The sequence below is a fragment of the Equus asinus genome, chromosome X (genome assembly GCF_041296235.1).
Source record: "Equus asinus isolate D_3611 breed Donkey chromosome X, EquAss-T2T_v2, whole genome shotgun sequence".
Classification (NCBI taxonomy): Eukaryota; Metazoa; Chordata; class Mammalia; order Perissodactyla; family Equidae; genus Equus; species Equus asinus.
In genome coordinates this window covers 48,022,575-48,050,417 of record NC_091820.1, presented here as the reverse complement: position 1 = coordinate 48,050,417, position 27,843 = coordinate 48,022,575, and the positions used below count along the sequence as shown (strand labels likewise).

Below are 27,843 nucleotides of genomic sequence, written 5' to 3'. Positions count from 1 at the left end.
AGGATGTTACATGGCTGATGTAACTTTGTACATTAGTCATTTGGTTCAATATCCCTGTGTATTGATACAGACTCTAAATATGGAGTCATAATCCACTCACTTAACTATGAGTTTGTGGTAGACACTCATTGTCATTTTCTGAGGTAAATTTCCTTGTATGTTACCAAAAATATTTGTGACAGGGTCTGAAACTTCTGTTCACAAAGGTACCAGACTTGAATCAAGACTTAGGCCGGGGAAACCTACCTTCACAGATTGGCCCCCACTTATACCACTCACTGGGTCTTCTACTACTCCCTTCCCTCTAGAATCTTCTCCCCTAGCCAACTGGTATAATCATTGGCCACTGATGATACCGTATACATTTCTACCTTTGCTTGTACGTTTTGACCTGCCTAGAGGACCTCCCTGGCCCTCTCTGTGCATCTGTGATCTACCATATAAGGCCTGGCCTGGTCTAGACCAAGGTAAAGATTAGCTATGAATCCAAAATTCTCCTGGTTTGCTCAGCCTTTGCCCACCGCTCCCTCCTCTAAACTGTCAGCACATTTATGCTTTTCGGCATCTAGGCTGGGCCTTCTGTGCCTCCAAGATGTCTATTCATAGCTAAAATGTTAGCCTCTAGAGGATACAAATAGACTGACTTGAAATTCTGTGTATCCTCAGCCTCTGCGTCAGTGCCATACAGATATAATCAGTCCTCAGTTGATGGGATATGATGCCTAGAACCTCCAGCCCAAAGCCACAGAGTTTGGGCAGCAAAATCCCTTGTATTTCCCTAGAGCTTCCTGCACTGGCATTTCTGACTTCGGACTTCACTCTTATTTTTAAAAGGGTCACATGATTCCTTTATTGCTTCTCTCCAGTAATGGAGAGGAAAAGTCTTTTGTCCCAAATACCTCCTTATGCTTTATGTGCATGAGGTACTGAAGCAGGATGGCCTTTGGCCTGTGGGCTTTGCTGATTTATCTCATCTAATCCTCACTACAGCCCTAAAAGGTTGGTGCCATTAGTATTCCTATTTGGAGATGAGGAAACTGAGGCATGGAGAAGTTTACCTAATGTCACAAGCTATTAAGCGGAGGAGGCAGGATTCACATCAGAACACTTTGGCTCCCATGTCTGTGCTGTGAGCCTCTCCATCACACTGCCTTTCTTGATACCCAGTTGGTGTCCATTAGATGATCCTGTCAACCCCAGAGTTTCCTGAGTTAGAAAGTTTAAGCAAATGGAAGGGATTGCTAATCCAAGAACAACTTCTCTTACTCTCACTGTGCTACCAAGAATCCCAGAACATCCTCTTGGCAGAAAAACTAAATGGCTGGAAATTAAGTGTGATACTCCCCTAAGGCCGTAAAATACAGGACTTCAGAAATATCCATGTCAGTAAGATCAAATCTGGTCCATAAGTAAAGGCACAGCCAGGATGTGAATCCACACCAAGCAAAGCACAGAGGTTGGAATTCTGCTATTGGCACTTACTGGTTATAAAATGGGTGTGCTACTTTACCTCTCTTACCTGGCACTTAACTAAATACTAAATAAGTGTTAGCTGTTATTTGTATAGCACGATGTTTCTTTAGCTGTCTATCCTTCCGTATAACAAAGCACAGTGTAACCAGCTTTTATGTTGATTAGAAAGCCGCCTGCCTCCGTCTCATTGAATTAAACAAACATGTTTGTAAAAATGAGAGGGAACAGTGATGATGAAAAATGGCTACTCAAGAAGACTAGATGGTCAGGGTGACTTTGTTTCCTTTGTTAATAGAATGACAAGTTGGAATGAAGAGTGAGTCACTCTGACAATGAAATGCTACAGATTAAGGATTTGTTTTAATTTATTTTATGACTGTTGCTTGTTTCCTGCTGTTATTCATTTCTTATTCATTGGGGGAACAACAATCCCTTTTTGGCTTTTTGAGTTTCATGGCTGAGACATGCACTTTAAAACACATTAGCCAAAGCTCCCCCCCCCCCCCGCCCTGCCCCGCCGCCCTACTACCGCCTCATCACCATCTCAAACACCAAAAATCAAATTCCCAAAATTGTCCAGATGTATTGGATATGCAAGAATGTTGCCATGTACCGTCTCTTTTGTGATTATTTCCTCCGAAGGGTTCAACATGGGATTATTAAGGGGAGAATGAACAGGATATTTGTGTCAATTGTCACTTTCTCTCTCTTAAAATAATGTTGAGAGCCTCTAAGATAAAGCTTCTCAAATTTTATGCAATTATAAAACTCAAGTGTTGGGAAAAAATTCCAAATGACCATAAAACAGAACTATTAGGACTTAACAGTTGATGATGCACTTTAAAGGGGAGAGTTTGAAGTAATAACATGAGTAAATGTTAGCCTAGGGAAAGTGTGAATGTACTTTGTAGAGTGTTTAAATGCAAATTATTTTTCCACTTTGTGCTGTGCCTTACCTGGGACTACTCAATGTCTTTTCCGTCTGTACACATTTGTTCTTGCACCGTATGCCTTCTGGCAACACCCTTTACTACCCTTGGAAACAAAGGCACCTCTTCTAGGATGTAATTTAAATCTGTTTAAGTTCTTCAGTCCTTGGAGATAGGTGGAGACATGGCCTTACCTCTCCCTTTAATAAGACAGGAACATGGTTTTTTGGGGTGCTGGGAGTCAGTTTCCTGCCCCTGTATGCTCAAGCAGCCGTGGGTGTCATTACATGTGTCACAAGTTTGTCCTGGTTGTCTCTAGTCCCCTCACTTAGCTGATCACACAAATCGGCTTTTCTCTCAGTCACCTCTGCTGCCTGGTAACTGAGTGTCCGTGCTGCTGCCTCTCTCTGACCCATCCCATCACCAGACTATGCACACAGGCCTCTTTCTCGAAACCCCACTAACAGAAAGCTGCCTTGCTTAAGGCTTGGAGATAACATCAGGGAAGTACAATGCAGAAAGGAAATTTTAAACTGGGGATCCGATATATTATGCTTTTAGTCCACTGGCCCTTCGCCTCAGCAAGGAGTTCTGTTATCTTCATTCTCCTTACCTCCTGGCCTGCAGCTGTGTTGCAGAGGCCCACCTATGGTCCCTCCATAAGAGTCATCATTTCCATACCCTCATTCCTTTCTTTTCCTCCACACCAGAAGAAGCAAAACCCCTTTACAATCATTATAAGCTTCGCTGAGTGGCTCCTGGGCATAATAAAAGCATTGTTCTACATCATTCTACAGAATCCATTGCCCCTTGCTTGGAAGCTTCAGTTCATGGTTTTCTCCCACAAGTTTGGTCTTGGATGTGTAGTAATCTCCCACCTACTTGGTTACAAATGCTCCCCAAAATAGTGTCTTGAAGAAGGAAATAAACACTTTTTGAGTTCTACTCTGAAGAGTAAGAATGGCTATGGCTTCAAACAGCATCTTTTTTGTCTTACCCTTTTACAAAGGGTAAATATGACTGTGGAACCTGGAAGAAAGGTAAACTTAAAATATAAAAAAACTTGTGTACCTTCTTGAGAACACCCGAGGCCTACTTCCAAAGGTCTAATCCCCCAAGGTTTCATAGAACTCATGTGCCTAGCAGTAGGTGGAGTTCCATGTGTTTAAAAAAAAAAAAAACACACCACCGCCAACAATCAAGACTTCACTTCAAAGAATACTTAAACCCTCTTAGTCAGTACTGTGAATTTCATGTGCAAATCTTATTTCTAATCTTCTTTAAGTGCTTCTGATTTAGCTCTTTATTAATTACCCTGGTGGAAGCAGGTGACATTCTTAGCTACTACGTGGATTTTTTCTAGTATTTTGTTTGAAAAACATCAGTATTGTCTGAGGGGAGACTTAATTCTAAGCTTCTGGGTTTATTTTATTCAGTCAAGTTTTTAGACATGTGTTTAATGGATTCCTGCTAAGGGTCAGATGCTCTACCAGACGCCAAAGATGATTCAGACAGATCCCACTCTCAAAAAGCTTATATAACCTCCTGGAGAGAATCAACATACATATAAATACAAGGTAGAAATTTGTGTGTTCCCTAAGAGAGGTCTAGAAAAAAAGTGCATTTACATCACTTAATATTCAAGATCAGTGTAATTCCTCTGATTAGCACTTTCTAGTAGCTACCTGGGGTGTCTAACTTTAGCTTCACGTCTTTGGATCCCAACAGACTTGGGTTCAAATCCTGCCTCTGACACATAACAACTATATGACCTTCGGTTGTTCCTTTATATTCACTGAGCTTCAGCATCTCCATTTATACAATGAGGTCAATAATTTCTCAGAGGATGATGGTGAGGATTAAATGAGATAACACATATATAAAGTGCTTGGCACATAATAGGTACCTAGGAGGTGTCTTCTTTTCTCCCATTGCTCCATAAGTAAGTGCTGTAATGTGTGAATACTTATTGGATAGCCCATAGAAGAAGTAAGAAGTCACATCTTCGAATCTTAGGGTATCAGTACATTATGACATATTTGAAACTCTTTTTATGACGAGGCCTTCCCTGACTACCCTATATAAAATAACACCATCGTACCCCTCAATCTCTTTTCTACTTTTTTTTCTCCCTAGCGCATAGCATCTGAAATATTACATATTTACTTGTTTATTTACTGGCTGTCCACCCCCCCTCCCAAACAGAATATATGTCCCACAAGAGCAGGGGCTTTGCCATTTAGTTCACTGCCATATTCCTGGGGCCTAGAACAGTGATTAGCATATAGGCAGTGCTCAATAAACATTTGTTAAATGAGTGATTATAGGATTGAGACAAATTTTAACCAAAGCAAGTTTAGTTTTTTTTTCTTTGTATTGGCTTTTGTGATAACAGAAAACTTTTTGTAAAGTGAATTGATATCACTGGTATGTTGGAAACTGAGGTTTTGCAACTCTACTATGTCTGTCAGGAATGGTCATCTCTTAGCCATTTTAAATTTTTCCCTGTGCGTCATTTGCCTTTCTCCAGAATCCCTCCCTTGAGCCTTATCAATCTCTCTCAGTCTGGTAACTTATTTCCTGCCAAGTATATCTCTGATTTCACATTTTTAATTTCCGGATTTTTGTTTCTTCTTTCTCTCTGACTCAGTGGTTTCTGTGTAATAGCTGCTCTGTCACATTTTCCCCAGTAGGTGCCAGTATCTGATGTGACTTATAGAGACAGATCTACCAGTTATGGAGGATTCTTTTTCTGGAAAATGTTCTGTCTTTTGAGGAGAATTCAGAAAGAGCAACACATTCTCTCTGCTTATACGAAGCCTGTGTTGCATCTTATTGACCTATAAAAAGATGACATGATTGCGGGTGTTATATTTTTGAATGAAAGTTTCTGACACCATTTTTTCACATAAATAAATGCAAATTCTTTATGGAATCTTTCTGATGGATATGTCTACACAGTGTGAGACTTAAAAGGTATATTTAAATCAACCTAAAAGGCAATTATGCCATTCCATTTCTCAAATATTTTACATCTTAGTTTTAGAGAGTTTTGTTCAAAGCTCTGTGGTTTAGGGGAATAGTTTAATGTAAGATGACCTTGACCAAATCAGGACACTTTCAAGAGTGAAAGAGGTTGCTATTAATAATTATACCGGTACGGTAGGCACAAACCAAGACGCTTTCAGGCAAACCAAGTTGCATAGCTGCCCTAGTTGGGTGGGACATATGAAAGGAAACTTTTCCAATGACAATAGCATTTGCCTAGGAAAGGTCAAAATTAGATGTCGTGTTTCTCTATAAGTGGTTCTACACACTTTGTCAAGACAAAGAACATGAACTTTTAATGACCTAGAACCTTTCTTGACCTGACTGAAATCTAGTTATTGACCAGTGAACAATGGGACCTGTTTTAACCAGTTGTATTTAGACCTCGAGACTTACTCTGCCTTATCCTAAGTGCTGCTTTTGACTTAGATCCTTGATTAGCATAAACCACCAAGACACCCTCTTCCTAGCTCCTAAAAATGACTGGTTTTAACCCTCTGGTAAAATATTCAGCGAACTCCTTTACTAGCCTGTGTTTCCTGACTGGTAAAGGATGTTTTAAAGCTCTGAGACTCAGTTTTATTATCTGACACTCACATGAGAAGAGTTGAGCCCTTAAATTCTTTTCTTTTACCCTTGAATTCTTTGATGAGACCTTTGTGACACGGACCCTCATAACTCAATTCCAAACTTGCTAACTGTTTATCTTTATTTCCTTATCTTAAAAAACCCCAAGGGGGGCCGGCCCCCGTGGCCGAGTGGTTAAGTTCGAGCGCTCTGCTGCAGGCAGCCCAGTGTTTCATCAGTTCGAATCCTGGGCGCGGACATGGCACCGCTCATCGAGCCATGCTGAGACAGCATCCCACATGCCACAACTAGAAGGACCCACAACTAAGAATATACAACTATGTACCGGGGGGCTTTGGGGCGAAAAAGGAAAAAAAAAACAAAACAAAAAACCCCAAGGGATGGCAAGAAGAGGAAAATGCAGGCCAGTGTGAAAGGCGGTGGAGCTGTCCCCTCGCCCCAACTCTTCCTAAGATAACTGGTCACCTGTCTTACTAGGACTGGTCCTTATGAGAGACCAAAGCAGGTAAACAAAGGTAGCCCAGACTGATAAGATGCCTGTTTCAATGTGTATGGGGGAGATGGTTGTATGCAATTTTACCAACCTGGCAGAATTAATTCACAAGTGCTCCTTATGTGTTATCTTGTGCTTCCCCTGGATTCCACTCCCCAGCATCAGTCGTACAGTCCTAACTTTTATTGGAAGTGAATAAAGGTCTGAAAATATGGCTAATCTTTAACATGACTTCAGAATACTTTCAAAAATAGTATCAGAGAAGACACAATGGAAATGCTGAGGTTGTATAGGTCTGGCTTAAACTTTGCCTGAACTGATAATAGAAAGGGAAACTTGATTTTATTACTTAAACATTTTATACATGTTGCAAAGAGGAAGTAAAAGCATTACCTGGAAGTTGAAAGTGTACTTGTCTAGAATCTTCCCATGATTTTATGAAGCTTGCATACTGTTTCTACCTGTCTACAGCCTATGCACAGGGGAAACATCTAAAGTTTTGTGGAATCTGAAACTTAGAATTTAAGTGACTGCCTTTAAGAAAAGGATTGCAAAGTAAATACCTCACACATTCAGCCCGACTTGTCCCTCTGCCTAGAGAAGGAATCTTCTCATCTGCTCACCCACTGCAGTCCCGTCTAGTACATTCCTTTACATCAGGGGTTGGCAGACTACCTTCTGTGCCAAATCTGACTCACCACATGTTTTTGTATTGGAACATAGCCACAACCATTCCATTACTTATTATATATGGCTACATTCGCACTGTGACGGCGGAGTTGAGTAACTGCCACTGAGACCATACGGACTTGCAAAGCCTAAAATATTTACTCTTTGGCCAGTTATAGAAAAAGTTTTCTAACTCCTTCCTTACACAATGGTTGTGGGTTCCAGCTCCACTTCTCTGAACCTATTCAAGAGGATCTAAAAGAACCATTCAGCATGCCACAGAATGGTGTAAGGCACATTAGATTACATCAACTAGCCAAACCCTCATGTTACCCTCTTGATCTCATCTTCTAAGAAGTCCAAAAGAAAATTTAATTTTCAATATAATAATTCATCCCGGATTACTAACACAATTATTTTTCGTTTATCTCATTACATTTCTTTTTTGTCTTAGTGATTTTTTAAATTTTGTAAGCCACCTCAGTTCCTGTTTGAAGGTAGAATTTAAGTGGTAAGTTAACATGACACAGTATCATCCTGCCTAATAGTTGAATGGTGCTTTAGAATATGTGAAGCCTGACCAAAATTGCTATTTTAAAAGCTGCAGTTTGTGCTTATAACTTCTAAGGCAAAGACAGAATTTATCATTGGGACACCTGAGCTTTTGTGTATGCAGGAAAGATACCACTCTAATGCATCTCTTGTTTATTCAGAGGCAAGGCCCAGATCCTATTATGCATAAAAATGTAAAATGCTGTCGTCTTTGGAGCACGCTGTGTCTCTGAAGGATTATTATGCTGTTAATGGACTTTTCTCTTTTTTTGCTTCCTTTAAAGGGAGTGAGTTGTGGGCTCAGGAATTTGTTGGAGAGAGCAGAAGACAGAGGTCCCTAATATGAGGGGAAAGAGGCTTTTCTCCTCAGCAGCAGGATCACATGTTGAATGACCAAAGAGGAAGGGCGTCAGTATGAAACCCCTAGGAATGGGTGTGACCTGTAGGTTCAGAAAAAAAAAATGTCCAAGAACAGGTTTTAAAGCTTTCCAGATTTGTGTAGGAATTCCCTTCCGTTTACCACAAACCTTCAATAAAGTTAGTGAGACAATAGCCTGGTGTTTATTCTGGTTGGTGAAAAATAGGCAGGGCTGTGTCGGTGGTTTGGACCAGGTACTGTTGAGATAAATGGAAGCGAGGAGGGCAAGATGTAGAGGAAAATAGAATGCAGCAGGTGCAAGATGGACAGAGGTGGTCTGGGGAGGATTGAAGAGATGGTTCTAGTAGGAGCCAAGACAAGTGGCCACCTTTGGGGAACCTCAAATGCGTTTGAGGAGGGAACTGATTATTTCCTTTGGATAAGTCAAAAGAGGTTTCTTAGAAAGCTGGAAAACTGGAGTTGCATACATAAAGCGCTTTCACATAGTTATTAGAATGACTTTAGTGTTACGGCCAAGAGAGATGAGAAATATAACTGATTTGGTTTTGACCCTTCTAAGGAGGAAAATGTGACAAGAATTCAGAATTCAATCAAGCTGCACAGAGATTAACTGAAGGAAGTTAGCTGCAAAAATAATTGGAATTCAGTGTTGACTCCTAGGAAAGTCAAACAGATAAATTACTTTAGTAAAACCTGAAAACAGCAGACACAAATGCTGCTCAAAAAGTATTGATTGAGAGTCTCCTGCTTCTTAGCAAGGGTGAAAAGGCTAAAGCCATGTATTAGGGCCTCACACAGGACGATCATCCTAAAACTTGGATCCTGTGTCCTGAATCCCTTGCCTGTCCTCTGAGATGGTAACTTCAGTTTGACTAGTTTGTAATCTCAGTATGCCTAATTTAGGTATTGTGACTGTGATATTGAGATAGTTATGCTTAAATATTCATTTTTTTCCCTTTATAAGTAAACAGAACCCCAGCTTTTTAGCTGGGCACATGGATACTCAGAATAAAGATTACATTTCCTAGCCTTCTTTGTTTGATCACGTGAATACAGTTTTGTTAAAAGGATATAAGAAGTGGTATGCAACATCTAGAAGCTATCTTTGAAGGGAGAGGTGACCTATATTTAAGTGTTCACTGGTAGATATGCAAGAGAATAAGTACTTTTCAAGCCTCTACCTGTCTCATGGTTGTTAACATTCCATTGCCCAAAGCAAGGCATGTACCTGGACTCAGAATCAAGGGGAGGGAAAATATACTCTGTCTCTTGATGTGAGAAGCTGCAAAGGCATGGATACAAGAATGGGTAAAGAATCAGGGCCATTAATACAATCAATCTAGCCTTAGAGCTAGTGCTTCTTTTTTTTTTTTAAGATTTTATTTTTTTCCTTTTTCTCCCCAAAGCCCCCCAGAAAATAGTTGTATATTCTTCGTTGTGGGTCCTTCTAGTTGTGGCATGTGGGACGCTGCCTCTGCATGGTTTGATGAGCAATGCCATGTCCGTGCCCAGGATTCGAACCAATGAAACACTGGGCTACTGGCAGCAGAGTGCGCAAACTTAACCACTCGGCCACGGGGCTAGCCCCTAATGCTTTTTTTTTTTGAAGATAGGCATCTGAGCTAACATCTGTTGCCAATCTTCTTTCTTTTTCTTCTTCTTCTCCCAAAGCCACCCAGTAAATAGTTTTATATTCTAGTTGTAGGTCCTTCTGGTTGTGCTATGTGGGATGCTGTGTCAGCATGGCCTGATGAGCGATGCCATGTCTGCTCCCAGAGTCTGAACTGACAAAACCCTGGGCCACTGAAGCAGAGCGTGGGAACTTAACCACTCGGCCATGGGGCCAGCCCCATGAACTAATGCTTTTAAAACAAGCTTAGAATAAATTCAGGAATAGATTTGCATAGTCATCATAACATTCTATATATTTGGTATTTAATGTATTTACAATATTGAAGATAATTTAGCATGTTAGAGAATGTGGCAGACTTAGATTGTGATTCCAATTTCAAATGTATGCTTCTGTCATTAATTTTAGTCTTGATTTATAGTTGAAAGATGTAGGGTAACTTTACTGAGTAAGCAATATTGAAGGCCTAAGAAAATTTAAGATTCACTATATTTTTAAATGGAATTTTTAGATTTTCTATAATTAAGTATTTATAATAATATTTAGCGCTCTCTTAAATTTTAACTCTTCTGAAAGGCTTTTCCTGACCATACTAGTAAAAATGACTGCATCTCCTTACCTTATCTTCTATAGAGCACTTACCTGGCGTTATATTACATATTTTTTTAATGACCAGTTTTACCTATTAGAATGTACTCTCCATGAAGGTAAGAATTTTGTTTGCTGCTGTATCTGGAACACCTATAAAAGTACTTGGCTTATAGAAGGTGCTAAAAAAGTTTGCTGACTGACTAACTGAATGAATGAAGCTTTTACTTCTAGGTCATGCATTTGAAATGTTTAAAAGAAATTTGAATATAATATGTTTATAAATGTAATTTCAATTTCATAAGTGAATTAACTGAATTTTAAGCAGAACAGATTATTTAAGGAATTCAGTATGTTCAACTTGAATTGACTGAATATTAATCAAAGACTCACTAGTCAGTGACTGTTAAAGTTTGCTATGTTTATAAATGGAACAATAAGATATTCAAATTGATCTTGAACACTTGAAGGAGGGCTGGATTGTTAAATGTTACTGTAGTAATTTGAATATTAATTAAAAGAAAGAGGTAACAGTAACTGGTCTTTTCTGAGCACAAAATCTTCACAAGGACTTAAAAGCCTCACATTATTTCTACAAAGTCTTTATAATGCACTTGTCGGGAGGCACGAGGCCATAAACATTTGAGTCCTAGAGAAGGAGCAAAGAGACAGTTATTTGCTGGTATTGCTGTCACTGGGGGGAATAATGATGTTACAGGAAATGTAGAGATTGAAGTAACATGGAGGAGGTAGGGAACTCTATTTTAAAGAGATGTGTGAACACTTCCATGTGTCAAAAACTGAAATTGACTCTGTCTTTCCAAAAATCTTATGATGGGTCAAGACATTGGAGCTATGGAGGAAAAAGAAGGGAACATCTAGGCAGAATTATGGTAGCATTCTTTCTATAAATCCATTGAAAAGGGGACCAAATAAACCATTGTCAAAAGCTTGATGATGAAAGTACCCACTGGGAGTGTTGGAATAGCAGCAGTGGCAGTCACAGAGACTCTGGTTTCCATCACAACAAAATTTCCTGTCTCCGTATTTAGTTATATACCATTTTGGTTGTATTGCCATACAACAAACAGCCTCAAAAGCTAGTGGCTTAAAACAACCGTTTTATTTTTCTCATCATTTTGTGGGTCAGGAATTTGGGAAGAACTTGGAAGGGCAATGGTCCCTGGTTCAGGTGGTATGGGCTGGAATAGCTGGGATTGGAAGATTGGCTTCCAAGAAGGATTTTTAACTCACATGTTTAGTATCTTAGTGCTTTTTGGCTTCTCGCTCTCCATATGTTGTATGATTCTCAAAAGCCTCTCCATGTAACTTGAGATTCTCATAGCGTGGTGCTCAGGTTGGTTGCCCTTCTTAAATAGTGGCTGGCTTCTGAGAGGCAGGAAGCAGGAGCTTCCAGGCCAGTTAAGGCCTACATGTGGAACTGGAATAGCACTCCTTCCACTGATTCTGTGGGTCAAAGCAGTCACAGGGCTGCCCAGATTCAAAGAGGTAGAGATACAAACTCCACCTTTTAATGGGCAGTGCCAGGGTCACATTGCAGAAGAGCATGCGTAGAAGATGGCAGTGAAAATGGTAGAGAAAGGGTCTCTGAAAATTCACTCCTCCAAAACAGCAATAAGAACACTGGCAAAAATTGTCAGAATCAACTTTTTCAGGACTTTGGAAATTAGCCAAAGGCAACAATCCATGGAGCATGTATTCAAGAAGAATGGCTGGATCTCCATAAGAATAGTGGGCTTTGTGATATTTTAACTTGCCATATTCCTACTCCCATCTCTTCAGTTCCATAGTAGCCTTGAAAACCAATAGATGATAATCAGTGACAAGCAGCATCCTGGTAGCCACTGACAGGGGTAGAACACGGTTGGAGCACTTTCAAAGCCACGTTCCCAGAGAATTATTATTTGACCTGTGTGATGGTTCTCTGGAAGACTCCCCTCTCAAGACTGTCTTTATTTGACCTGACTTGGAGCTTGCCTAGTGTGCAAAGCTTTTTCTTCAGAGCATTTGTGAAAAAAACAACCAGAGGCCATTGTTGAACCTTGCAGCTGCCTGAGGTGGTAGATAACATTTGGGGAAAACAATCAGCTAACCAAAAAGCTTAAATGGATAAATTTGGGAGTGAGATGTCCATAGGGGACTTTGAAAAACTTTACATATTCCTGGAAATCTAGAAAGGCTGTGTATATGCTCAGAAAAAAACTGAGAAGACTTTAAACTCTTATGTCTGACTAACCTCGAGGCATTGTGTAAACAGGAAGTAAAGGCTAATGTAGAGTTGTAAACTGTCTGGCTGAGTATGGAAGGCATGCCTGACATTCACACAGAGCCCCTCAACAAAGACTAGGAGACATTAGTTTCAGTCATTTAAGGAAATTTCTGATTATTAATCATTAACTGAATATGCTAACAGAGCAGAGACATTAGTGGCAACAAGTGACAAAGAATACAGACTTCACAGAATTAGTTCACAAAAGTCACTAAACAACAAATCCTGGGGAATGGGGAGAAATTGATTTCCAGAGTTTCTACATTATATTATTTAAAATGTCCAGTTTTCAACAAAACTCATGGGGCATACAAAGGAAGAAGAAAATATGACCCATCCAGAGGGAAAAAAGTAGTCAGTAGAAACTATCCCTGAAGAAGCCCAGATGTTGGAGTTACTAAACAGACTTGAAATAAGCTATTTTAAATATATTCAAAGAACTAAATGAAAATATGAGAATAATGTCTCATCAATTAAAGAAAAAACATCAATAAAAAGAAATTCTCAAGTTGAAAAGTACAATAACTGAAATGAAAAACTCAGTAGAGGTGCTCAACATTAGATTTGAACAGGCAGAAGAAAGAATCAGTGGATTTGAAGACAGGTCAATTGAGATTATCCAGTTGAGCAGAAAGAAAAAAAATAGAAAAATGAACAGAGCCTGAGAGACCTTTGGAGCCCCACCAAACATACAACATATTCAAAATGGGAGTCCCAACAGGAGAGGAGAGAGAAAAAGGGTAAGAAAGAATATTTGAAGATATAATGGCTGAAAACGTCACGAATTTGATAAAATATATGAATCTACACATACAAGAAGCTGAGTGAATTCCAAGTAAGGTAAACTCAGATCATATCTAGACACATCATAATTAAACTGTCAAAAGCCAAAGACAAAACCTTGAAAGCAGCAAGAGAAGCAAATCATTACATACAAGAAGTCCTCAATACAGTTAATAGCTGATTTCTCATCAAAAGCCATGGAGACCACAAGGCAGTGGGATGATATATTCAAAGTGCTGAAAGAAAGACTGTCAACCAAGAATTTTAGATCCATCAACACTGTCCTCCAAAAATGAAGGAGAATGTAAGGCATTCTCAGATTAAAACAATAAAAACTGAGAGAATCTGTCAGTAGCAGACCTACCAATAAGATATATTAAAGGGAGTCCTTCAGACTGATATGAAAGGACCCTAGTCAGTTACTCAAATCCCCATGAACAAATAAAGGGCACCAGTAAATGTAAAACTATATAGGTAAATATATAAAAGCTAAGTGTATTTTTGTCTTTAACTCTTTTATTCTATCTGATTTAAGAGACAATTGCATAAAGCAGTAATTATAATTCTGTGATGATGGGGAGACAATGTATAAAGCTGTAATTTGTATGACAATAACAGCACAAAAGATGGGGAATGGAATGGAGATAAATTGGAGCAAAACTTTTGCATATTATTGTAATTAAGTTGATATTAATCTGAACTAGATTGTTTTAAGTTAAGATAAGAATTGTCATTGCTAGGGCAACCACTAAGAAAATAAGCCAAAAATATAGTAAAATAAATGACAGGGCAATGAAATGGTACACTAGAAAGTATATTTTAACACAAAAAAGGCAGTAGTGGAGGAATGGAAGAATAAGAAGACATAGGAGATATGGAAAATAAATAGCAAAATGGCAGGCATAAATCGTACTTATCGGTAATCACATTAAATGTAAATGGATTAAATACTTCAAATAAAAGGCAGAAATTGGCAGAATGGATGAAAAAACACGACCCAACTATATGCTGGCTACAACAGACATACTTTAGATTCAAAGTCACAAATAGGTTGAAAGTTTTAGGATGGAAAAACCGTGCAAACAGTAACCAAACGAGAGCTAGAGAAACTACTCTAATATCAGACAAAATATACTTTAAGACAAATTGTTGCTGGAGACAGAGAAGTGCATTTTATAATGATGAAAGTGTCAAGCCATCAAGAAGATATAACGATTATAAACATATGCACCTAACAGAGCCCCAAAATACATGAAGCAAAAACTGAAAGAAGAACATATGTGATGGGAGGTGCAGTTGTGGCCATCTTTAGAAAATATAATCTGCCATATCCATGTATATTAAAAACGGGAAAAATTACACTACTCTTAGGGTTCATGTTATCTTACTCCAGTAACTCTCATTTAGATATCTGTTTTGGAAATTAGTGAGATGATTACCCCTTAAATCCCAATTGTTTATTAAGCCCCAGTTAGTACCTAAAGCCTGAGGCAATACAGAGTGTATACAGTTCATATGGCTTTAAAAAGAAAGCATCCTTGTGTCTAGATTGGTCTTCTCTTGTATATCAGTCTGCCTTCCCCGACACACGGTTTAATTAACTAGGTATTGAGGACTGTATTGTATTGATAGCTAGGTATTGTTTTGATAACTAGCTATTGAGGGCTGTGGCTAATTGACTCACCTCCAAGTTATGGGGGGCAAATTTTTATGGTCTACCAGGAAGCTGAGGCTTCCTTCATTGGACATTTGCAATGCTGTTTTTCACCCAACAGTGGACATAGTCAATGTTGTAGTAGTGAACTGTCCCCACAAGAGGACAGTATATGTAAAAATGTACATTGATAGATGTGGTAGGCAGGTAGACAGACTTTCTAGAAGTGGCCCCCAAGATTCCAAGTTCCAGTATCGAGGCCCTCTAAGTGTAGTTAGATATCACCCCTGTGATTGCTTTGTTATATGACACAGTTGGGTCTTAAAAAAAAAAAAAAAGGTTATCAGAGTGGGCCTAATCTAATCACTTGAGCCCTTAAAAGCAGAGAACTTTCTCCAGGTGGTGGTAGAAGAGGAGAGCAGAAGGGAATGTCAAAGAGATTCAAAACATGAGGATTCAACACACCATTACTAGCTTTGAAGATGGAGAAGACCAATTGATAAGAAATGTAGGTGGCCTCTAGGAGCTGAGGGGGACCCCTAGCTGACAGCCAGAAAGGGAATGCAGATCTCAGTCCTACACCTGCCAGGAAATGGATTCTGCCTACAACCTCAATGAGCTTTAGGTTGAAGCAGATTCTCCCCCAGAACCTCTAGATAGGAGCCCAGCCAGGCCAACACCTTAATTTTAGGTTTTGTGAGACCCAGAGCAGAGAACCCTCACGAGTTCGCCTGGACCTCTGACTTAGAGAATTGTGAGGGAAAGGTTGTTGGTATAAGCTGCTTAGCTTCTGGCAGTTTCTCACACAGCCATAGAAGATTAATACAGTGGATCAACAGAGTAGCGGTGTAAAATCCCATTATTGTCATCTTCCCATGGTCACATGAATGAGGTACACATGAGATGTTGCATATAGAGCACTAGAAAGATGTCTGTGGCAAGTGATGGGCATCAAAAATTCAGGAATTTCCCCAACACAAATAGAAAATCTACGGATTTAATGATTCTCCCATAAGTGATTTAGGTTTTCTTTATTGTTTGAAAACATTGTCTTCCATTATGGAAGGGGATTGGGCTATAATCCTGCCTGGAAGATAGATAGACTAAGGCAATATCTCTACACAAATGACTGGGGGGAATATGTGATAAGGGCCTCCCTGATCTATGTGCACACTTCCACTTTATTTTTACAGCAGTAAATGATGTTAAGCTGTATTTTCACTGAGGCTGTAGAAGTTAAAGGGCTTGTTTAGGGACTTTTTTTTTTTTGCTGAGGAAGATTTGCCCTGTGCTAACATCTGTGCCAATCTTTTGTTTAGGGACATTTTTGAATGCATATTTTTGGAGACGTCTTTGGAAAGTGAGTAGAGAAATATTTAGGGATATCCGTTATTGTGAAATTTTCCCTCATTGAAAATGTGCCTGGACCAAGCAAAGGTTGATAAAGATCAAATTATTGGTCACTCTGCAGCCCCACTAAAGTAGAAAATCTTTCTGCTCACAGGTGCTGCATCTCGCCAATAGTAGCAGCCTCATTTTGCATCTTGGCACGAATCAACCCGTGGCTGGCTTTAAAATGCTTAAGCAAACATTTATTTTCCTTGAATTTTTCATTCATATTTCACCCTGTTGTTCATAGGATCAAATACTTTAAAGCTTTGGTTTGAATAGAAAGGAAACTTACAGGTACATGGATCTGAGTTTGATCCTTAACCCACAAAATAAGAATTTTCCATCTCTGTTGTTCATTCTCAATCTCTTTTTCTCCCCTCCCTCCGTCTCTCTCTCTTTCCCTCTCTCTCCTGCTCTTCCCTCCACCTCCTGTTTTTAATATGTATCCTTACGTCACCTTCATGCCAAAAGGCTTTAAACTGAGTGTAACTCTCACTTGGCCTTTTTCCCTTTTATCAACTAAGTTAAAGAATTTTCAAAGGTTATATATGATAAGTTACTGTGAAATAGTGAGGCAGACCTTTGGGTGATAATCCTTTCACCCAAAAGAGAGTTAAATTTTTGAACAGTTCATTTACTAGATTATACACCTATTCAAATAAGCCTACATTTACGCAAACATTTTTTGGCATGAAGTTTTTAAGAGATAACCTATTCTACAAGAAAATCAGTTTCATTACTAACAGGTTACTCTCTTAGATACATTTTTATTCATCAGGCTTAACTTCTTTCCACATTTTAGCTCCATAATCTTTATTCCTCCAGACTTCCACTTCTGTACTGGTTCTGATGTAGAAATTATCTGGGGAAAACGTCTTTATAGGATGAGGCAGGACCTAACTCAGGATGGAACCAGGAGAGTCTCGCTAAGAGTAGAACAGGAAGTGGATAGACTATTTAAGATTATTTTATGTGCCTTGTCATCCTAGGTACACTGGCCGAGTGCCATCAATTCTGCACATTAATGCAGTAAATCGAGTTAGAGAAGCCTGTATTCCAGAAGAAAATGCTCTAGTCTGAGATATCAGTCTGTGTAAAAGGTAAGATGTGCTACATTTCCAAAGCTTTGTGTTCAAAATTCTGTTTACCATGTTTCACCTGGGTCACAAACTCAATGCCTCTAGAGGCAAGACGGGTAGACAATGGAAGATGATGGTGACTATAATAAACAGGAGGTGTGTACCCTATCTTAAGGGGACAGCCATTCCCCAACCCCTTCCTAATGTTACCATGTAGATTTTGAGACCAGCGTTTCCTGACCCTGTGACTTTTTGAAAGGAAGCTGAAATATGGATTGTTTTATGTGACATTTCCACATTTATAAGTGCTATTATTTCATAAAATTAAAAATAATGATCAAGACAAACAAAACACTCCTGTAGCCTGGATTTAATCACTGCATCAGTTGGTGAACTTTGAAACCAAGGGTTCCTTATGATCTCATTTTCCTCATTCGTTCTCTCTCTCTCTCAGAAGGTGTACATGTTGAGTACACAAGCAAGAATTTTGAATGAAGAATAGGTACATAGTGGATGTTATAATTTGTACAAGGATGTAATCTTTGACATCAATATTAACCTAGTTGCATGAGCTGGGGCTGGTAAATTTATGGTAAGTCAACAATAGATACGTATGACCACTGTGTTTATTTTCCTATCTTCTAATTATGTTGTATGATGACTCTGGGGAGAGTTCTGATAGGCCGTAATCGGACACTGATAGGAAACTGACTAGGAAAACCTCATAAAACCCCACTAGAGGGTAATCGACAGAGTCTGGGGAAAGAAGTTATTCCTTGAGGTAGTTGTATCCATTTTCAAGGCTCTTTTCTGGAAATAAAACTTTAAGGAAGGATGCCACCTAAGAAGGGCTTACTGTAGAAGGATTTTCCTGTTCCTGCTGGCACTTCATGTGGTTGCCATAAATCACTGGTAGAATTAGAAGAATTTGTTGACTCAATAAATTGGAGTTTCTGTTTTAAATCAGGTGTACAATATATCATGCTCTGAAACAATATTTAAATAGAGTTTTACATTCACTAGGTTATTAAATGTAAGTGTCAGAGGGACCAGTAAAGCTCATCAACTTCATGGATTTCCTGCTACAAAGTCATGCTTACTGGGTTCGTTGCACAGCAGTAATTGGGACCAACTCTCCACTCCACCCAGCTGTGCTGAGACATTCGCAGAGAGAAATGGAGAGCGGCTAATCACCGTTTTGTAGTGTAATGCATGAGCTACCACCTAAGATCCCTTACCCCTTTCTGATCATGGAATTGATCAGAATACATTAACGTTATGATGATTGAGGAGCAAAACCTAGATCTTTCTCATAAAAACTTTGGGAACCATAGCAGAGGTGGTCGGTACTGGGCCCACATCCCTTCAGTGCTCATCTCAGATTTAGAAGGTTGCTCGCTGCAAACACTTGCTACTCTCTGTCTGAGGACTTTTGTGCAGCTAAGCAGGCAAGCTCACCTTGTGAAGGCAAGGTCCCCAGAGGTAGCCTTCAACCAATCACAATTGGGGAGTTGGTAGATAAAAACACCCCAACTTCTTTGCTTCTCAACTGAGATATCTCTAAGATGTACTCTCACTGTTTCCCAGTGTTCTTCAGAAGGATTGAGCCCCAGTAGCCCACAGTGGTAGGTAACTGGCTCGAAAACATACCCTTTATTTGCTTTCTTGCCTTCCTTATCTCACTTCCCTACTTCCATACCAGTGTTTACTTCCCAAAGAAACTACTTGGACTCAAATCCTTGTCTCAGGATCTGCTGTTGGGGAAACCTAAACCAAGACAGGAACACTGAGCTAGTGCTTCAAAGTTCATTTTGACCAAATTTGTCATAGCACTAAAGAATATTAGTTTGCAGTTTAGGATCACTGTATAGCTTTAAAATGAAAGCCTATAAAAGACTTTCTGTAGCCTTTATACTTAGTGATGTTAATAAAACGTGGTACATGAGTTTAGAGTACAGATCACTGTTGAACACGTTCAATGAGGTCTCTGGGATACAGAATTCCTACTTGATGGCAGGCGAGCTATTAGTGTAAGGTCTGCATGACCAAGGATGGATGCACAAACGCAATAATGTGGAACAGGTCCTTGGTACATAAAAGGAGCTGGCAAAATAAACCTCTGGGCCAACATCTGGCCTGCTGCCTGATTTTGTAAATAAAATGTTATTATAACACAGCCACGCTCATTTGTTTATGGATTGCCTATAGTTGCTTTTGTGCAACAACAGCAAAGTTGAGTAGTTGTGACAGAGATCACATGGCCCATAAAGCCATATGGTTCTTCTTGGGAATAATTTTCCACCGCGTGATAGAGAATACCTTATAGCACCTGTATAATATTTTAATCTAGTTTAGTTTTTTAAATTAGCCCGTAAGGCATCTAATTGGACATGGTTTGCTTGTTACCTCATATCGATGGGCAGCTTGATAATCTTGCACTGGGTGCATCTGCAATGACTTTAAAAAATAAGTGATGTGTAGCGACAGTGTGGAAATGTAGCACTGAGCGTGACTTGTTACTAATTGAAAGACAGAATGTTAATTTCTACAAGGCTAATAGATGTGGACATGATCTTACTTGTAAAGATGCAAAATGGTGATATGGTACAATGAACGCCTGGGAATGTGGATATATATGTGTATTTGTATCTATTTAATAACCGTTTTGAAAAACTCAAACCTATGGAATAATTAACAATGGTACAATAAACACTCATATATCTTTGACCTAGATTCACCAATGTTTTACATTTCACTGAATTCTTCTTATGTCTCTCTCAAGAATGAGGACGTTCTTTTTTATATAACTACAATACATTTATTAAATTCAAGAAATTTATCATGATACAATATAAGTATCTTGTATACAGTCTATCTTCACATTTCACCAAGTGTCCCGATTTTGTCCTTTATAGCGGAGCTTCTCCAGTGTTAGCATGCATCAGAATTACATGGCAGGCTTGTTAAAACGTAGATTCCTGGGCCCCATCTCCCAGAGATTCTGATATAGATGATTTGGGGTGGGCCCCAAGTATTTTCAATTATTACAAACTCTCAAGGTATCTGGTGAAAATGCTGCCAGCTTTATAGCATCCCCCAGTACACTTCCCACCGCGCCCCCACCCCGCCCCACCTAATCCAGGCTACTATTCAGGATCTTGTGTTACATTTAGTATCATGTTTCTTGACTCTTCCTTAAGCTGAAACAGTGTCTCAGTCTTGCCTTTCTTTGTTTTTCATGATCTTGACACTTTTGAAGAGAGCATGCTAGAATTTTTTTCCCCCGGTAGAGTATCTTTCAGTTTGAGTTTGCCTGATATTTTCTCATGATCAGATTTAGATAATGCATTTTGGGCAGAAATACTGAAGAAGTAGTGTTGATCGGTTTGTCCCCTTCATTGGTGATTTAACTTTGATCACTAGGTTAGGGTAGCATCTACCTGATTTCTCCTCTGTAAAGGTACCTTTTTTACTTTGTAATTAATAAGTAACCTGTGGGGACATACTTTGGTCCCAACAAACTTCCATCCAACGTATTTATGATTCTTGCCTGAATTATCACTACATTAGTTGATAAATGTTGATTTTCTAACTCCATCATTCCCTCCACATTTATTAGTTTTCATTTTATAGTAAAGAAGAGCTTTCCCTCCTTCTCCCTTATTTGCTTGTTTTTGTTTGTGGAATCGGTATAAACTAATGGTCTCATTTTATTCAATGGGTTATAATCCTTTTTTTTTCATTATTCATTTTTGATGCTCAAATTGTCTCTGTTTTGACAAGTGCCAGCACTGGCTCCTGTATCCTTTTAACATGGCTCCATTTGCTTTTGAGCCCTCTAGAAACATAAATTATAAACTATTTCATTAATGTGTATATTTTGTCTGTCACTAAATACTTGCCGTGCCCTTAGTGTATCTCCAGTACTCTTTGGAGTCAAGAGGTGTGCAAGGGTAATATAAAACATACCTTCTTCCACCAAAGAACTAAAATCTCACTTAATATAGTAGCACTAACATAGATAAAGCAATTAGAGACTAATTTAAAATGGTGTATAATCCACTTCTAAGTTTATCTTTTATTTCTAGTTTATTTATTGCTTCCTTCTAAAGCTGATTCATACCACTTACAATAGCAACATATTTCATCATTGTGAAATAGGAAACAATCCTTGGTCTGTAGACAAGGCTTAGTCCTGTAATACCATACAGGAAAAAGTAAATTATTAAGATATACCTGAGATTCTCTCTCTGCCTTCAGTGTGTGAAATGCAAATTTTAATATAGTTAGACAAATAATTTCAGGTTTCAAAATGTCACATATCACATAAATTTTGTGGAGTGCTATCTGGTTTAGTAGATGTTTGGCTGGTTTTGTGGTTAGCTAGCTGAAGCTTGCAATCAGTTTGGTTTATATACATTCCAACTTTATATAGTAGTCATTTAAGACTGTATCCTCTATATCTCTTATCACCTCTTTTGTATTTTTCATCCTTTTCTTCCTCTGTATTTCTTTCAGAATAGTTTCTTCTGATCTGTGTTCCAGAATTCTAACTCTCTCCCATTTTTTTCTAACGTCTAGTAACACTCATCCATTGAATTCTTCATATTGGCTATTGTAATTTTTCCTGTTCTAGAAATTTTCTGTATTTTTCAAATAGGCTTTATCACTTACAGTTTCCACTTCTCTCCTGAAAGTTTCAGTCTTGTCTTTTATGGCCATTACCATTGTAAACAGTCATTTTAAGATCTGCGTCTGATAATCCCAATAGCTGAAGGTCTGTGGCTGTTTCTATTGTCTGTTGTTCCTACTGGTTTTCAGTCATAAACAAGAGCCTGAATTATTTTTGTCTGAGGATCCACATCTCTGACAATGGCGCTGAAAGAATCAGTTTTTTCAGTAAATGTTAACTATTATCATTATTCTTACATATTCAGAGGAAAGAGAATCTCTAATTTTGCATGTAGGAAGTATTTGAAATGGCATTGAAAAATGTATTCATTAATTTATTCATCAGTTATTTTATTTGACAGATATATAATAAATGTGTGTTGAAAGAAATGATTTGAGCAACTGGTGGAGAAGGTGAGCTGAATCCCGAAAGGAAGGGTGGAATTGTAAAAGGTCAGACAAGAGGAATGGGTGTTGTAGAAACAGCCAAGGTAAGGCTGGGAATCAACATGAATTATATGAGGGATAATGGGAAGATCAACCTGGTTGAAATGTCCCACAGAAAAAGATAATAATCTACAGAAAAATAATGATCAAGTGTATTATCTTGTAATGTTCTGTAATTATCTTATATACATTGCCACTTCTGAGTTGTCTTCTCTCATTCCCGGCTCGGTCCTTCAATATTAAGCTGATTATGTGCACAATAATGCAGGTATCACATATCAACTAAACTAATGGGCTTTTTACGCCTGACATAGTAGATACCTCTTGAGTAGTCCGAAAGGCTCAATACCATTAAAGCCTTTAGCTGATGTGCCCCGTGTCTTTCATACACAGTGATAAGAATCTTGGAGAGCCATTTTATCTGAAGCTACTAAAGCAGTGATTCCCCAGCTTTAGCGTGCATTAGAGTCACCTGGACAGCTTGGTACAGTGCAGGTTGCCGAGCCTCATTCTGAGAGTTGTTGAATTCTAACAAGTTCGCAGGTGATGCTCATCCTTCTGGTCCAGGGCCACTGTGAGAAACACTGTACTGATGACATCGAGCCATAGCAAGTACTGAACTGTTTTAGAATTTGATCATGTCTTCTTTTGGTAGAATAATTTTCTGAAAACTATATTTAGTTGCCCCTCCTACCCATGGATGTCAGTGATTTGAAATAACTTATAGGAAGGAAAAGCTCTTTTCATTTATATTTTATCCTAGCCATTTCCTTACTGTGATTTTGATTTTCTGGCTGTTAAGGTTAACTGTTTGGGGAGGCTTAAGCTATCATTAAACTTGATTAGTGGCATACATTTTCTAATATTTCAGAGAAATCCCATTGCATTATTCATAAATCTGAAAGGGTTGAGTGGGAGTTTTTCTACAAGTAACTTTTATATTAATAGGCCTTTCATAAATGTAAGCATGAATTCTTTCATCAGTATATTCTTGCTGTTCATTATATATCAACATTTTAAATAAAATACGTATGCAAATTTTATGGCACCTTTTCCTTTGTGATCATACATCTTTTTAAAGGCGATACACATCATTTCAGATTCCTGTTAATTTTACCTGCTGTCACCTCCTACCTAAGTGAGTCACTCCAAGCATTACATGCCACTTCTCCTGACAAGTAACTGAAAGTTGAAATAATTTTCACACATTCTGTATCATTCTTCCCTCATGGTTCTTTAATGCATTATGGGCAGGTAATTACTTTGATGAGAAGAATTAGTGGGAGGATGTTCAAACTGCGGGGCACCCAGCTCATCCACTCACCTCCAGTCTTCTCTGTAAGTTCTGGGCTGTGCTGTCCACTTCCTTGTTGCTGGACTCACTTTATTGCTTTCCTCAAATAAACCTAACATAAGGCTTGTATGTGTGGCAGACTTCTAAATCTTGGTAATAACAAGGAAGGGAAAAGATGGTGACAGCCCAGCCCGATACCACAAAGAACTTAATACTGAATATCACACCACTGTGTTCTCAATTCCTTGGTTATGCCCTGACACGGAATTTCCCCTTAGGCCTCCATATGGGTTACATCCAGGCCCCTTCCTCTCCCTTTCCTCGGCTGACATCTCTACTTCCCTTCTCGCTGGCCTCTCTCTCTCAGCCACCTTAATCTCTCTCACTCTATTTCATGGAGTAATTCAGCTCTCTTTTCTGGCTCTCGTCCATGTAAACTTGGGGCAAGTGTCCTCACATTTCTCCACTAAAAAGCTAGTCAAGGGCCATGATCAAAATATTTTTCTAAACAAGCCACCTACCTCTGAGGGATTTAGACCATTGCCCTAGAGAGGAAGAAGTGGCTGTAGTGAGTATTCTTTTAAGTACCATTTTTTCCCCTGCCACATTTGTTAAAGGAAGGACAATAGGGCTGTTTGCTGCTGAAAATATTTTTGTGGATAGGCACAAGTTTGGAAAAGAAAACTAAGGTGAATTAGAAAGTGCACTGCTGGCTTAGAAGTCAGATTCGTCATCTTAGCTCTACTTTTCTTTGGCAGTGCAGCCTTCAAGAAGCCACTTCATAGCCTGTGTTTCTTTTCTTTTTTTTTTTTTTAAATATTTTTATTTTTCCTTTTTCCCCTGAAAGTGCCCCTGGTACATGGTTGTGTATTTTTAGTCGTGGGTCCTTCCAGTTGTGGCATGTGGGATGCCACCTCAGCATGGCCTGATGAGCGCTGCCATGTCTGCACCCAGGATCCGAACCGGCAAAACCCTGGGCAGCTGCAGTGGAGTGCGTGAACTTAACCGCTCTGCCACGAGACTGGCCCCCTGTGTTTCTTTTTAAATTGAAGGAGTTGGGTCAGTATTCTTCAAGCTTAAGCAGAAACCTAAAGGAGAGAGACAAAAACATTTCACAATGGTTCCTGTTGAAGCAGGGAAGGGGCCCAGACCCACCCCCTTAATTCTTCCACCTCCATGGCCCCGTGAGCTGCCTCACAGCACAGTTCTGAAAACAGTGATGTAGATGGTTTTCATCCACAGTTGTTCCTTGCTTTTCTGGAGTTTCTGACTAGAATTCATAGTTTACTATAAATGCTCCTTGTAAGTAGAATGAAGGTAGATAGATGGAAGCTTGAGAGAACAACTCTCCATGGCCTGGTATAGCTGAGGAATTTTGGAGTTGTCTGATGTTCAGTCATGAGTTGTTTGTGGCCTTGGGCTAAGCTGTAACCAAACCTCTTTTCTGCCCATGCTATGTATTACCAATATTTACAAGTCTGTCACAAGTCTGGCCTATTTTAGCAAAGGTGCCTCTGTTGAAAAATATTTTTCTAGAAAAAGAGACTGGGGGTCATTTTGATTGAAATTTGACCTTTGGTATTTGATGATAATTGATTAACGTGTTGATTGTCTTAAGAACCCTGTACAGGGGCTGGCCCCGTGGCCGAGTGGTTAAGTTCGCGCGCTCCGCTGCAGGCGGCCCAGTGTTTCGTTGGTTCGAATCCTGGGCGCGGACATGGCACTGCTTGTCGGACCACGCTGAGGCAGCGTCCCACATGCCACAGCTAGAAGAACCCACAGCGAAGAATACACAACTATGCACCGGGGGGCTTTGGGGAGAAAAAGGAAAAAATAAAATCTTTAAAAAAAAAAAAAGAACCCTGTACAATGAATCACGTACTTGCAGAAACCCATTTCACTAGCAAGTGACTCCATGAAGAAAGCAGCAATCACTCAAACCTCTGTAACAGGGCTTGATCACGTACCACAGAACTGCCCAATCCCTCAGGCACTTGATTCCCATTCACCTGTTCACGACAGTCTCCTGCACTTGCCAGAGACCCATGCCAAGTGGGCACACGGGGCAAAGAATGAAGTGTCACTCCATGGGTGAAGGCACAAATGAAAGTGAGCAAATGCCCCCAGCGACAATTCTCAACCAATGGTGTCTAAGAGTAGATAGATTAATGTCCTAGCCAACTCAGCATTTGGTGATAGCATCTTGAGGCATGTTCCTTGCACTTTCTCATAGTATCCCCAGAGGGAGTGAGTCCTATTTCCCCACAGCAGTAATATACATTTGGTTTTCTTTCTTCCTCCTCTTGTCCCACTTTCTCTACTCCCTCACTTTTGCATCCTGGCATTACCTTGCAAATAGTCGTCCTCCCCCAGTCCTTGTCTCAGGATCTACTTTGGGGAGAACCCAAATTAAACTTTCAGTGCTGTTACAATTTCCGGAACTAAGTATTAAATAGATATTACCCTATCTATTTTGAATTCTGCAACCACTCCTAATTTTATATACGTGCTCTTGTTCCAGCAAATCGTATTGTGTTCTTGATGGCACAAGCTGAAGAGAAGCATGATGTGGGTAATTCTGTTTTTAAAATAACTATAAGTTGATGTGGATATGAATTATATGACTTTTTTTAAAGATTTTATTTTTCCTTTTTCTCCCAAAGCTCCCTGGTACAAAGTTGTGTATTTTTAGTTATGGGTCCTTCTAGTTGTGGCATGTGGGATGCCGCCTCAGCATGGCCTGATGAGCGGTGCCATGTCTGCCCCCAGGATTCGAACCGGCGAAACCCTGGGCCACTGAAGCAGAGTGCGCGAACTTAACCACTTGGCCACAGGGCTGGCCCCTGAATTATATGATTTTAAAATTTACCATTTTAGATCCTGGAGCCAATTTGTTGAGGTTTTTTAATTCAGTAGAATTAAAATTATGATGCAGCTTTATTTTTACCAGTTAACTGTCCCCCAACTGTGTCAAAATTCCTTTCCCATAGATCAGATACTACCTTTGTGATATCTTAGCCAGATTCCATGCTCTCCTCTTACTCTGCATTCCTGGAAAGAATCATTTCATTTCAGAAAATTATTTCCTCCCTATTGGGAGGAGAAAAAATCATCTGTCTTCATGAACATTCCATAGAAGACTGGCAACCTTCTCCCTTCTGCATATTCTTCCAATATTGACCGGGAGAGCAGGGAGGTGTTGGTCGATGGTAAGGGTGGTACTGTCATGGTGTCCCTCAGTAGACCTAAAAGGAGGAGGCTGGCCTCCACTGTTGTTGGCTCACTGGTGGTTCAATGAACTTAGAGTGTGTTTTCAAGCCTGGGCCTTAAAATCCCATCTGCATCCTGTTGTGACATGTTTACTCAGACTAACAGTAAACTAATTTGTACTTCCTGAGTTCACATCAACAAGCCTGTTATTAGGATATGTCAACTGGAGTTTTAGAGATTTATTAGGTATGATTTACTCATGAATCATTGAGAGTTGGCTGAAAATAAGGGGGAATAACAAAATCGGAGGCATCAAAAATCGTGGTTAGGGTAAAACCACTGTTGATATTAGTGCTGAGAACTACAAACAAGAAAAGATTAAATTCAAGGATATTAAAGATTAAAAAATTAAATTGTAAAATGCTTGAACCACGGACTTACTTGAGGGATGATGGACAGAAAAGTTATGTTAGTAACAGCAGTACCTAATAATTGAACGTGGAGGAAGCACAACAAATTCAGCCAGGAGAGTCCTTATAGGCTTAGGTTCTCTGTGATGTTTGGACCATTAGGATTGGGCCCAGAAGACATACAAGAGGGAAAGATCACTTTTATTCACATAAAATTGATCTCTTTCCTCTTTCTTCAAACAATTCCATCTCAATCATTGTGTC

The 27,843-nt window shown here is 39.3% G+C and overlaps 1 protein-coding gene across 2 annotated transcripts in view; it reads left to right on the top strand.

Annotated features, from left to right (window-relative positions):
• The window catches only part of SYTL5 (synaptotagmin like 5), a 273,738-nt gene that overhangs the window by 13,908 nt on the left and 231,987 nt on the right, over nt 1-27,843 (top strand). Inside the window, exon 2 of one of the 2 annotated variants that reach the window (XM_044763566.2) lies at nt 17,458-17,568. The exons of the other annotated variant lie outside the window; for it this stretch is intronic. The gene's annotated coding sequence lies outside the window, so the exon portion shown is untranslated. The remainder of the gene's footprint in view (nt 1-17,457; nt 17,569-27,843) is intronic. 2 annotated transcript variants of the gene reach the window in all.